A 10885-nucleotide genomic window follows, 5' to 3' on the forward strand; every position below is an offset into this window, starting at 1 on the left:
GGAGATGCCCCGGGTCGAACCCCTCCTTAAAAGGGATTCAGGTCTACAGCATCAAAGGGACCCGACAGTCACACACTTGATATGTTACATCAGAATTTTATTCGCTGACCAGGAATTCCCAAGGGGGAAAAAAACCCTACAATGGTACAAAGTAGAAAAATAAAATCACTTTGACTTTTCCATAAATAAATAAATAAAATAAAATTCCACTATTGATACACCTGTAATGGCACACACAAAAATAGTTTCATGTCCTTTGACATCTCAAACAGGGCAATAATTAATGTATAGTTTCCTCACCCACGGTGACGACCACTGCACTTGTAAGTCAATGTGCACAGGAGCGACACACCGGTACGTACGGCACACTATAGACTATGAATTCAATGAAATATTTCCAAAAATGAGCATCCATTTCTTTACGTGAAAGTGCATATACATGTATCCTATTATACACTGAATGCAATTTTAACATGTTCAATGACCACCCAAAGAGAGTTATGCTACGGAGCGAAGGCAAAATAACTTAGCACGAACGGGCACCGATTTACATGTAAGCATGAGCGGGGGCACGCAGAGCGTGGCACCGGCTGCATGACACACAATGCACTATACGTACTCCGTTCATCATGACGCGTTGTCATATAAACGCACATATATGTATGGGTATAGTACGTGTAGTACAACATGCCACACACTCCAGCATGATTTTGGTCATTCCACTCAAAATTAACTACAAGGAAACATGATATTGTTTTAAATGCACAGTATTCTGATGCTAGAATGAATGGTTTACCTAACAGTGCTCTACCGAAGGGGTTTTAAAAGAGGAAAGCGGCCAAACACAACACAAAAATTGTCTTTGGTCATCCAAACTTCGAGAAGCCGCTTTCTCTCAACTATGCCGCGTTTTATCGATACTTGAACGATTCTCACACAAGGCGGATCGACTCCACGTAATACTACTAACTACGTGTACAAAGACTCGATTAATGCTTCACAGCAATAAATTCTCATAATAACTAATCGAGCAAAATGCGGTCAGGAATAAGGTGATTTGCTTGTTATGACGTTGACATCATGAATAATGTATGTTGCCAAGGGTAACAGAACGGTAAATAATAGACTTGTACAAGTATGCTCCCCTTGTATTTAACTACGCAGACACAAAAGAGTACACTGAAAAAGTCCATCCCCTTACATTATCAAATTTTTGATTTTTCAGAATCGGATATATGGAGCCATCTTTGAGGGGGGCTGAACTCGAGTAGTGGAGAGCATGTGAGAATTACCTGAAAAGTGAAGCAGTTGCACGCAAACTCGCGCCTTTTTTTTGCAAGATATTTCCGAAACTAAAGCACATATGGATATGAAACTTGAAAGAATCAAAAGAGTAGCATGTTCCCTTTAAAGCGACACCACAATTGGCACATCTTATAAAATTTTTGATTTTTCAGAATGGGATATGCGAAGCATTCTTTGAGCAGGGCTGAACTCGAGCAGTGGAGATAATGTCAGATTTACGCAAAAAAATCATGCACTTCCACAAAAACTCGCGCCTTTCTTTGGAAGATATTTCCGAAACTTAAGCACATATGGATATGAAATTTCAATGAATCAAAAGAGTAGCATGTTCCCTTTAAAGTAACACCACGATTGGCACATATTATAAAATTTTTGATTTTTCAGAATCGGTATATGGAGCCTTCTTTGAGCGGGGCTGAACTCGAGTAGTGGAGATTATGTCAGATTTACGTTAAAAAAATGCAGCAGTTGCAAACAAAGTAGCGCTTTCCTTGGAAGATATTTCCGAAACTAAAGCACATATGGATTTAAAAAAACTTGCATGAATCGGAAGACGAACATGTTCCCTTTAAATTGACACCACGACTGGCACATCTTATAAATTTTTTGATTTTTAAGAATCGCATATGCGAAGCTTTCTTTGAGCGGGGCTGAACTCGAGCAGTGGAGAGCATTGTCAGATTTACGCAAAAAATCATGCACTTCCACACAAACTCGCGCCTTTCTTTGCAAGATATTTCCGAAACTAAAACACATACGGATATGAATCTTTCATGAATCAAAAGAGTAGCATGTTACATTTCAAATGACACCACGATTGGCACATCTTATAAATTTTTCTATTTTTTCAGAATTGGATATATGGAGCCTTCTTTGAGCGGGGCTGAACTCGAGTAGTGGAGAGCATGTCAGATTTACGTTAAAAAAATTCAGCAGTTGCACGCAAAGTCGCGCTTTCCTTTGAAGAAACATCCGAAACTAAAGCACATATGGATTTGAAATTTGAATTTATCGGAAGACAAACGTGTTCCCTTCAAAGTGACACCACGATTGGCACATCTTATAAAATTTTTGATTTTTCAGAATCGGTATATGAAGCCTTCTTTGAGCGGGGCTGAACTCAAGCAGTGGAGAGCATTGTCAGATTTACGCAAAAAAATCATGCTTTTCCCACTCCAACTCGCGCCTTTCTTTGCAAGATATTTCCGAAACTAAAGCATATATGGATACGAAACTTGCATGAATCAAAAGAGTAGCTTGTTCCCTTTAAAATGACACCACGATTGGCACATCTTATAAAATTTTTGATTATTCAGAATCGGTATATGGAGCCTTCTTTGAGCGGGTCTGAACTCGAGTAGTGGAGAGCATGTAAGATTTACGTTTAAAAAATGCAGCAGTTGCAAACAAAGTCGCGCTTTCTTTGCGAGAAACATCCAAAACTAAACCACATATGGATTTGAAATTTAAATGAATCGGAAGGCAAGCATGTTCCCTTTAAAGTGACACCGCAATTGGCACATCTTATAAAATTTTTGATTTTTCAGAATCGCATATGCGAAGCATTCTTTGAGCGGGGCTGAACTCGAGCAGTGGAGAGCATTGTCAGATTTACGCAAAAAAAAATCATACACTTCCACACAAACTCGCGCCTTTCTTTGGAAGATATTTCCGAAACTAAAGCACATATGGATATGAAACTTGAATGAATCAAAAGAGTAGCATGTTCCCTATAAAGTAAAACCACGATTGGCACATCTTATAAAATTTTTGATGTTTCAGAATCGCATATGCAAAGCATTCTTTGAGCGGGGCTTAACTAGAGCAGTGGAGATAATGTCAGATTTACGCAAAAAATGAAACAGTTGCACGCAAAGTCCCGCTTTCGTTGGGAGAAACATCCAAAAATAACCTCATATGGATTTGAAATTTGAATCTATCTGAAGACGAGCGTGTTCCCTTCAAAGTGACACCACGATTGGCACATGTTATAAAATTTTTGATTTTTCAGAATCGCATATGCGAAGCATTCTTTGAGCGGGGCTGAACTAGAGCAGTGGAGATAATGTCAGATTTACGCAAAAAAATGAAACAGTTTTAGGCAAAGTAGCGCTTTCCTTGGAAGAAACATCCAAAACTAAACCACATATGGTTTTGAAATTTGAATTTATCAGAAGACGAGAGTGTTCCCTTTAATATAACACCACGATTGGCACATCTTATAAAATTTTTGATTTTTCAAAATCAGATATGTGAAGCATTCTTTGAGCAGGGCTGAACTAGAGCAGTGGAGATAATGTCAGATTTACGTAAAAAATGAAGCAGTTGCCCGCAAAGTCGCTCTTTCTTTGGGAGAAACATCCAAAACTAAAGCACATATGGATTTGAAACTTGCATGAATCGGAAGGTAAGCATTTTCCCTTTAAAGTGACACTACGATTGGCACATCTTAAAATTTTTTTGATTTTTTCAGAATGGCATATGCGAAGCATTCTTTGAGCGGGGCTGAACTCGAGCAGTGGAGAGCATTGTCAGATTTACGCAAAAAAATCATGCACTTCCACACAAACTCGCGCCTTTCTTTGCAAGATATTTCCGAAAGTAAAGCAAATATGGATATGAAACTTGAATGAATCAAAAGAGTAGCATGTTTGCTTCAAAGTGACACCACGATTGGCACATCTTATAAAATTTATGATTTTTCAGGATCGCATATGCGAAGCATTCTTTGAGCGGGGCTGACCTAGAGCAGTGGAGATAATGTCAGATTTACGTAAAAAATGAAGCTGTTGCACGCAAAGTCGTGCTTTCTTTGGGAGAAACATCCTAAACTAAAGCACATATGGATTTGAAACTTGCATGAATCGGAAGGTAAACATTTTCCCTTTAAAGTGACACCACGATTGGCACATCTTATAAAATGTTTGATTTTTCAGAATCGTATATGCGAAGCATTCTTCGAGTGGTTCTGAACTTGAGCAGTGGAGAGCATTGTCAGATTTACGCAAAAAAATTATGATTTTTCCACACAAACTCGCGCCTTTCTTTGCAAAATATTTCCGAAACTAAAGCACATAGGGATATGAATCTTTCATGAATCAAACGATTAGCTTGATTCCTTTCAAATGACACCACAGTTGGCACATCTTATAAAATTTTTGATTTTTCAGAATCGCATATCCGAAGCATTCTTTGAGCGGGGCTGAAATCGAGCAGTGGAGAGCATTGTCAGATTTACGCAAAAAATCATGCACTTCCACACAAACTCGCGCTTTCCTTGGAAGATATATCCGAAACTAAAGTACATAAGGATATGAAACTTGCATGAATCAAAAGAGTAGCATGTTTCCTTTAAAGTGACACCACGATTGGCACATCTTATAAAATTTTTGATTTTTCAGAATCCCATATTTGAAGCATTCTTTGAGCGGGTCTTAACTAGAGCAGTGGAGGGCGTATTCAGATTTACGCCAAAAATCATGCACTTCCACACAAACTCGCGCCATTCTTTGCAAGATATTTCCGAAACTAAAGCACATAGGGATATGAAACTTGAATGAATAAAAAGAGGAACATGTTCCCTATAAAGCGACTACACGATTGGCACATCTTATAAAATTTTTGATTTTTCAGAAATGCATATGCGAAGCATTCTTTGAGCGGGGCTGAACTAGAGCAGTGGAGATAATGTCAGATTTACGGAAAAAATGAAGCAGTTACACGCAAAGTTGCGCTTTCTTTGGGAGAAACATCCAAAACTAAACCACATATGGATTTGAAATTTGAATTTATCGGAAGACGAGTGTGTTCCCTTCAAAGTGACACCACGATTGGCACATCTTATAAAATTTTTGATTTTTCAAAATCGGATATATCGAGCCTTCTTTGAGCGGGGCTGGACTCGAGTAGTGGAGAGAATGTCAGATTTACGTTAAAAAAATGCAGCAGTTGCAAACAAAGTAGCGCTTTCCTTGGAAGATATTTCCGAAACTAAACCACATATGGAATTGAAACTTGCATGAATCAGAAGAAGAACATGTTGCCTTTAAAGTGACACCACGATTGGCACATCTTATCAAATTTTTGATTTTTCAGAATCGCATATGCGAAGCACTCTTTGAGCGGGGCTGAACTCGAGCAGGGGAGTTAATGTCACATTTGCGGAAAAAATGGAGCAGTTGCACGCAAAGTCGCGCTTTTTTTGGGAAAAACATCCGAAACTAAAGCACATATGGATTTGAAACTTGAATGAATCGGAAGGTAAACATGTTCCCTTTAAAGTGACACCACAATTGGCACATCTTATAAAACTTTTGACTTTTCAGAATTCGATATGTGAAGCATTCTTTGAGCGGGGCTGAACTAGAGCAGTGGAGATGATGTCAGATTTACGTACAAAATGAAGCGATTGCAAGGAAAGTCGCGCTTTCTTTGGGAGAAACATCCAAAACTAAACCACATATTGATTTGAAACTTGAATGAATCGGAAGGTAAGCATGTTCCCTTTAAAGTGACACCACGATTGGCACATCTTATCAAATTTTTGATTTTTAAGAATCGGTATCTGGAGCCTTCTTTGAGCGGGGCTGAACTAGGGCAGTGAAGAGCATTGTCTGATTTACGCAAAAAAAAATCATGCACTTCCACACAAACTCGCGCCTTTCTTTGCAAGATATTTCCGAAACTAAAGCACATATGGATATGAAACTTGAATGAATCAAAAGAGTAGCATGTTCCCTATAAAGCAACACCACGATTGGCACATCTTATAAAATTTTTGATTTTTCAGAATCGCATATGCGAAGCATTCTTTGAGCGGGGCTGAACTCGGGAGTGGAGAGCATTGTCAGATTTACACAAAAAAATCATGCACTTCCACACAAACTCGCGCCTTTCTTTGCAAGATATTTCCCAAACTAAAGCACATATGGATATGAAACTTGCATGAATCGAAAGAGTAGCATGTTACCTTTCAAATAACACCACGAATGGCACATCTTATAAAATTTTTGATTTTTCAGAATCGGATGTATGGAGCCGTCTTTGAGCGGGGCTGAACTCGGGGGTGAGGAGCATGTCAGATTTACGCAAAAAAATCATGCACTTCCACAAAAACTTGCGCCTTTCTTTGCAAGATATTTCCGAAACTAAAGCACATATGGATGTGAAACTTGCATGAATCAAAAGAGTAGCATGTTCCCTTTAAAGCAACACCACAATTGGCACATGTTATAAAATTTTTGATTTTTCAGAATCGGTATATGCGGCGCTGAACTAGAGCAGTGGAGAGCATTGTCAGATTCACGCAAAAAAATCATGCACTTCATTACAAACTTGCGTCTTTCTTTGCAAGATATTTCCAAAAGTAAAGCCAATTTGGATACAAAACTTGCATAAATCGAAAGAGTAGCATGTTACCTTTCAATTAACACCACGATTGGCACATCTTATAAAATTTTTGATTTTTCAGAATCGGATGTATGGAGCCGTCTTTGAGCGGGGCTGAACTCGGGGGTGAGGAGCATGTCAGATTTATGCAAAAAAATCATGCACTTCCACACAAACTCGCGCCTTTCTTTGCAAGATATTTCCGAAACTAAACACATTTGGATGTGAAACTTGCATGAATCGAAAGAGTACCATGTTACCTTTCAAATGATACCACGATTGGCACATCTAATAAAAGTTTTGATTTTTCAGAATCGCATATGCGAAGCATTCTTTGAGCGGGACTGAACTCTAGCAGTGGAGAGCATTGTCAGATTTACGCAAAAAAATCATGCACTTCCACACAAACTCGCGCCTTTCTTTGCAAGATATTTCCAAAAGTAAAGCCAATATGGATACAAAACTTGCATAAATCGAAAGAGTAGCATGTTACCTTTCAAATAACACCACGATTGGCACATCTTAAAAAATTTTTGATTTTTCAGAATCAGATGTATGGAGCCGTCTTTGAGCGGGGCTGAACTCGGGGGTGAGGAGCATGTCAGATTTACGCAAAAAAATCATGCACTTCCACAAAAACTTGCGCCTTTCTTGCAAGATATTTCCGAAACTAAAGCACATATGGATGTGAAACTTGCATGAATCGAAAGAGTAGCATGTTACCTTTCAAATAACACCACGATTGGCACATCTTATAAAATTTTTGATTTTTCAGAATTGGTATATGGAGCCTTCTTTGAGCGGCGCTGAACTAGAGCAGTGGAGAGCATTGTCAGATTCACGCAAAAAATGAAACAGTTGCACGCAAAGTCGCGCTTTCTTTGGGAGAAACATCCAAAACTAAACCACATATGGATTTGAAATTTAAATTTATCGGAAGACAAGCGTCTTCCCTTCAAAGTAACACCACGATTGGCACATCTTATAAAATTTTTGATTTTTCAGAATCGCATATGCGAAGCATTCTTTGAGCGGGACTGAACTCTAGCAGTGGAGAGCATTGTCAGATTTACGCAAAAAAATCATGCATTTCCACACAAACTCGAGCCTTTCTTTTCAAGATATTTCCGAAACTAAAGCACATATGGATATGAAACTTGAATGAATCAGAAGAATAGCATGTTACCTTTCAAATGACACCACGAATGGCACATCTTATAAGATTTTTGATTTTTCAGAATCGGATGTATGGAGCCGTCTTTGAGCGGGGCTGAACTCGGGGGTGAGGAGCATGTCAGATTTACGCAAAAAAATCATGCACTTCCACAAAAACTTGCGCCTTTCTTTGCAAGATATTTCCGAAACTAAAGCACATATGGATGTGAAACTTGCATGAATCGAAAGAGTAGCATGTTACCTTTCAAATGACACCACGAAAGGCACGTTATAAAATTTTTGATTTTTTAGAATTGCATATGCGAAGCATTCTTTGAGCGGGACTGAACTCGAGCAGTGGAGAGCATTGTCAGATTTACGCAAAAAAATCATGCACTTCCACACAAACTTGGGCCTGTCTTTGCAAGATATTTCCCAAACTAAAGCACATATGGATATGAAACTTGCATGAATCAAAAGAGTAGCATGTTCCCTATAAAGCGAAACCACGATTGGCACATCTTATAAAATTTTTGATTTTTCAGAATCGGATGTATGGAGCCGTCTTTGAGCGGGGCTGAACTCGGGGGTGAGGAGCATGTCAGATTTACGCAAAAAAATCATGCACTTCCACAAAAACTTGCGCCTTTCTTTGCAAGATATTTCCGAAACTAAAGCACATATGGATGTGAAACTTGCATGAATCGAAAGAGTAGCATGTTACCTTTCAAATGACACCACGAAAGGCACATCTTATAATTTTTTTGATTTTTTAGAATTGCATATGTGAAGCATTCTTTGAGCGGGACTGAACTCGAGCAGTGGAGAGCCATTGTCAGATTTACGCAAAAAAATCATGCACTTCCACACAAACTTGCGCCTTTCTTTGCAAGATATTTCCGAAACTAAAGCACATATGGATTTGAAACTTGCATGAATCGAAAGACTAGCATGTTACCTTTCAAATAACACCACGAATGGCACATCTTATAAAATTTTTGATTTTTCAGAATCGGATGTATGGAGCCGTCTTTGAGCGGGGCTGAACTCGGGGGTGAGGAGCATGTCAGATTTACGCAAAAAAATCATGCACTTCCACACAAACTCGCGCCTTTCTTTGCAAGATATTTCCGAAACTTAAGCACATATGGATATGAAACTTCAATGAATCAAAAGACTAGCATGTTCCCTTTAAAGCAACACCACAATTGGCACATGTTATAAAATTTTTGATTTTTCAGAATCGGTATATGCGGCGCTGAACTAGAGCAGTGGAGAGCATTGTCAGATTCACGCAAAATATGAAACAGTTGCAGGCAAAGTCGCGCTTTCTTTGGGAGAAACATCCAAAATTACACCACGTATGGATTTGAAATTTGAATTTATCGGAAGACAAGCGTGTTCCCTTCAAAGTAACACCACAATTGGCACATCTTATAACAATTTTGATTTTTCAGAATCGCATATGGGAAGCATTCTTTGAGCGGGACTGAACTCGACCATTCGAGAGCATTGTCAGATTTACGCAAAACAATCATGCACATCCACACAAACTCGCGCCTTTGTTTTCAAGATATTTCCGAAACTAAAGCACATATGGATATGAAACTTGCATGCATTCAAAGAGTAGCATGTTTGCTTTCAAATGACACCACGATTGGCACATCTTATAAAATTTTTGATTTTTAAGAATCGCATATGCGAAGCATTCTTTGAGCGGGACTGAACTCGAGCAGTGGAGAGCATTGTCGGATTTACGCAAAAAAAACATGGTCTTCCACAAAAACTCGCGCCTTTCTTTGCAAGATATTTCCGAAACTAAAGCACATATGGATGTGAAACTTGCATAAATCGAAAGAGTAGCATGTTCCCTTTAAGGCGACACCACGATTGGCACATCTTAAAAAATTTTTGATTTTTCAGAATTGGTATATGGAGCCTTCTTTGAGCGGCGCTGAACTAGAGCAGTGGAGAGCATTGTCAGATTCACGCAAAAAAATCATGCACTTCATTACAAACTTGCGCCTTTCTTTGCAAGATATTTCCAAAAGTAAAGCCAATTTGGATACAAAACTTGCATAAATCGAAAGAGTAGCATGTTACCTTTCAAATAACACCACGATTGGCACATCTTAAAAAATTTTTGATTTTTCAGAATCAGATGTATGGAGCCGTCTTTGAGCGGGGCTGAACTCGGGGGTGAGGAGCATGTCAGATTTACGCAAAAAAATCATGCACTTCCACAAAAACTTGCGCCTTTCTTGCAAGATATTTCCGAAACTAAAGCACATATGGATGTGAAACTTGCATGAATCGAAAGAGTAGCATGTTACCTTTCAAATAACACCACGATTGGCACATCTTATCAAATTTTTGATTTTTCAGAATCGCATATGCGAAGCATTCTTTGAGCGGGGCTGAACTAGAGCAGTGGAGAGCATTGTCAGATTTACGCAAAAAAATCATGCACTTCCTTACAAACTTGCGCCATTCTTTGCAAGATATTTCCGAAACTAAACCCAATATGGATATGAAACGTGAATGAATCAAAAGAGTAGCATGTTCCCTATAAAGCGACACCACGATTGGCACATCTTATAAAATTTTTGATTTTTCAGAATCGGATGTATGGAGCCGTCTTTGAGCGGGGCTGAACTCGGGGGTGAGGAGCATGTCAGATTTACGCAAAAAAATCATGCACTTCCACAAAAACTTGCGCCTTTCTTTGCAAGATATTTCCGAAACTAAAGCACATATGGATGTGAAACTTGCATGAATCGAAAGAGTAGCATGTTACCTTTCAAATGACACCACGAAAGGCACGTTATAAAATTTTTGATTTTTTAGAATTGCATATGTGAAGCATTCTTTGAGCGGGACTGAACTCGAGCAGTGGAGAGCATTGTCAGATGTACGCAAAAAAATCATGCACTTCCTTACAAACTTGCGCCATTCTTTGCAAGATATTTCCGAAACTAAACCCAATATGGATATGAAACGTGAATGAATCAAAAGAGTTGCATGTTCCCTATAAAGC

The sequence above is a fragment of the Acanthaster planci genome, linkage group LG14 (genome assembly GCF_054643075.1).
Source record: "Acanthaster planci isolate LZ-2023a linkage group LG14, COTS_SCS, whole genome shotgun sequence".
NCBI classification, from domain to species: Eukaryota; Metazoa; Echinodermata; class Asteroidea; order Valvatida; family Acanthasteridae; genus Acanthaster; species Acanthaster planci.